Source organism: Ursus maritimus, unplaced genomic scaffold, assembly GCF_017311325.1.
Source record: "Ursus maritimus isolate PB19 unplaced genomic scaffold, ASM1731132v1 scaffold_823, whole genome shotgun sequence".
Classification (NCBI taxonomy): Eukaryota; Metazoa; Chordata; class Mammalia; order Carnivora; family Ursidae; genus Ursus; species Ursus maritimus.
This window is the reverse complement of record NW_024427023.1, coordinates 1-3815: the sequence shown is the minus strand read 5'-3', so window position 1 is coordinate 3815 and position 3815 is coordinate 1. Positions and strand designations below refer to the sequence as shown.

The 3815-nt window shown below is 38.1% G+C and overlaps 1 non-coding gene across 1 annotated transcript; it reads left to right on the top strand.

Moving 5' to 3' along the window:
- The first annotated feature begins 165 nt into the window (after positions 1 to 165).
- LOC121101625 lies at positions 166 to 269 on the top strand. The gene has a single exon (XR_005833602.1). It is a non-coding gene; the product is annotated as a U6 spliceosomal RNA (small nuclear RNA).
- The last annotated feature ends 3546 nt before the right edge of the window (positions 270 to 3815 follow it).

Sequence of the window (3815 nt, the reverse complement as noted above, 5' to 3'; positions counted from 1 at the left end):
CTGCTGAGCAGGGAGCCCGATGCGGAACTCGATCCCAGGACATGACCTGAGCCGAAGGCAGATGCTTAACCGATGCTTAACCGACGGAGACATCCAGGCATCCCAAGCATAAATTGTCTTTTCAGATAATGAAGATTAAGTGTTTTTTAAAAAATAAGATTTTTTGTGTTTACTTTGGCAACATGTGTACTAAAATCGATACAATTCAGAGATTAGCATGACCCCTGCTTGATGTTGATACACAAATTCATAAAGCATTCTATATTTTTGTGACAATAGTTAACAGTAATGTATTATATACTTGAAATTTGCAGAGGATACAGTTTAATTCACCACACACACTTGCACACAATGGTAACTTTGTAGAAATGATGGGTATGTTAGGTAGCTTAATTGTAGCGATCTTTTTACGATGCACACATATATTACAGCATTATGTTGTACACCTTAAATATATACAGTTTTTGTATGTGAAAGATATCTTAATAAAGTGGTTAAAATTTTAAAAATAAGATTTTTTAAAAGTTAGGTTTGTTGTTTAGGATTTTTCCTGAGTCTCTAAAATCTCGTGGAAAACTCATTATAAAAATCAGACACTACAGACGAAAAAGGCATAGCTAACGTTCATCCTGTGTGAAATACTGCATATGCTTATTTTGAATTTATGTGCTGATAGAAAAAAAAAAGTTAAGTTGTAATCAATAATTTTGATTTTTTAAAATATATTTTTAGTGTTCATTTTTGTCTTTATGTGATGTTGTTTTCACTGCAGGAAGAAAAAAATGTTCATGTAATTATTACTTATGTTGGTTGGGAAAATCTGATTTAATTTTCTGGGAATGACCAATTCTCTGTCACTCATATGCACTTCTGAGACCATAGCCATAATCTGTAATGAGAAGACTGTTGTTTTTCTTTGATGATGGATCTTATGTCCTTTTGATGATTGTTCCCGCCTTTTTCTCTGAATTTCAGAGAAACTCCAGGAACTGTAGGTTCATTTCCTGGTATTGTTGAAGGAGTAGAGGAAGGGAAACACTAACTCCAAGTGTCCTGTAAACTATCCTTTGTCTAAAATATTCAAACTCCACTAAATCTCCCAGACCACCTGCTGAGCCCAGAATTAACTTAGGAGAGCATTTCAGTGCTTCTACAAATGTATGGAAATATGTACGTAGCATTTGCTCTATCTGTCATTAGGTGAGTTTTAGTAGATGCCCAGTGAGGACTAAACCCTCAACTAGCTGTCAGGAGTGCTGATGGCTAACAGCTCTCGATTCAACCCCTCTCCAGCAATTGTTCTCAACTGAGAAGATCTGCCTTGCCTCAATCCAAGTCCCCTTTTCAGGGCAGTGCTTTCAGTGACTGGTTATAAGGGGTACATGAAAGAGAACACCCTTGTTTTAAGACAGGATGATTCTGTGAAGTCATCCCAGCCCCAGAACTTCTTCCTCTGCTTTTTCGCTCCTAATTGATGCCGGAGCACTTTCTGATGAACTCACCGCCTGAAAATCTCAGTCAGAGTTTGTTTCCCAGAGCAACCTCCCTGTGATACGGATGTATAGTCAGACAACAAAAGCACAGACATTCATTCACACCATGTATTTTTACAAATCCATCTTCTGAGAACAATCTCACAGTCAGTACCTCTTGTGGCCCCAAATGAAAGTACTCAGAGATGTTTATGTACATTCTAAGGAATTCCTTTTGACCTTCCCACAAAGAATTAACAATTAGGGATATAAACTCTGCAGTCTTATTTGTAATTTCTAGAAAATTATCTGCCGACAAGGCTAATAGCTTCTTCTAGGTTTGGGAAAATAGCAGATTCTTCTGTTCAACTAGAAATGTGTCTGAGCCAGGTTGGGAACAAGCAGTAACTAATGCATGGCCCCGATTTCTAGGCAAATATGATGATGAATTCCTATATTACAAAAAAATTTTTTTTGAAAACTTGTAGCATCAAGCAGCAATGGAGAGTCCCTGGTAGGTCTGCTTTAGCAGATGTAGACCCAGGTTCCACCGGCATATTGTGAAGTTTATGTCTACCTTAACATTTTTAGTGTTTCAGAGTCAAGAAGCTAGACTGGAATGAGTATAAAACAAAATAAACTATTTCCCTTTGGTTTTGCCTAAACTACTATGTATAGCTAAGTGGTTTTTAACCAGTGATTTTGACCCTAGAGGATTTTTCAAATTATCTGGAGACACTTTTGTTTGTCTCAACTCTAAAGGGAGGAATGCCCTTGGCATCTAGCGGACAGAGGCCAGGAATGGTGCTAAACAGGTGACACTGCACAGAGCAGACCTTCTAAACTAAGAACTACGTGCTCCAAAATGTCAATTATGTGCCTGCTGGAAGGCACTCGCTAATTAAGGAAGGGTCAGAAATACTCCACTTCTTCCATGGAAAACTACCAAATTAGTCAATTTCCTTAAACGTGGCACTATTCTGTAAATATGCCTGCAGCTTATTTTGCTTCTATCCTTCTTATGCTACAGATTTCCACAGATCATACAGCATTTCCAGATTTCTTAACATCAGCAGCTGAAGGAAAAGTGATGAAAATCGTAGAAATGTACAATAGCGTGTTGATCTCATGTTTTGATGGCTTATGGAGTTTAAGATACACACATAAGTATATACCTACGTAATTCATCCTTTTGTTCTTTTGTGCATGAGAGTTATGTGAAAGTGAAATCTTGGGCATCAGATAACAATGTTGGTGATGTGAGCTCTGTGAAAATAAGATCACACATTTTTCCAGCAGCCTTTTCTTGTAAAAATGCTGTTGGATTGCTGCTGCAACACTTCAGTTCAACACACATTTGTTGTCTTACCGTAGATACTGTTGTGGGGTTGGATAGAGTAGCATATCGTTCCTGCCTAGACAACTTACACTTTCCACATGGCTAACCACTTAGAATTGTGACGAATCTATCTGCTTACACAAGCTTAAAATGTATTTCCTTTTTATAGTCAGCTTTTAGGGAAATAAAAAGGAGGCTTGACTTTTCTGGCTCAAGCCACTGGCACCACAAGATGAATCTTAGAGAAGTCAATTTAAACATAGATTTTTTTGTAAAATGCTCCTTGTAGAAGGTTAACTGATCAACCAGCTAGCCAGATCAATTTGATTTCTTATTTAGCTGATGAAGTGATCAAGTTCGTAAACCTTGAGATAGTCTATTTATGTCATTAGTTAGATGGTAAAACTTGAAGTTGTTAGTCTAACTGTATTACAGAAACTAAAGGCAAAGGGCCAGTCTCAGATTTAAGGGTTGATTCTCTCCCAGGAATTAAACCTATCCTACCGTTTCCACAACAAGTCACAGTACTGTGACCTAGATACTACCTCTCTCTGTGGTTGGCATCAGGAGTCTGATATTCTTCCCTATGAAATTTACACAGTCCACAAAAGAAGATAAGGATATTTGTTAAAAACAAATTCTCCACTTGTGGCCTCAAAGATGATTTAGAGGTTCCCTGAATGATTCTACGTCACCCTTCTTTTTTTATAGTCTGCAAGGTTGCTTTTGATGTTTCGAGTTGTTTGTGCAGCTTAGAAAAGACAGGCCATCCAAAGCCATGCGGAGACTTTGGTTTGAACAAAAGATACACTTGTGGATAGTCAGGCAAAGGTGTCAGTCCTCAGAGAATGGCAATGGAAGAAAGCTCAACCTGTCAGAAATTTACAGAAGGAGCATCTGGGTCATGTTACTTGTCAGGTGGAGGGTCCTTTAGCCACGTTCTAATAGGTTCCGGCTGCTGGGTCTATAGTTATTGCAAGTGCTAGCAGAAAAACTCTTGAGTC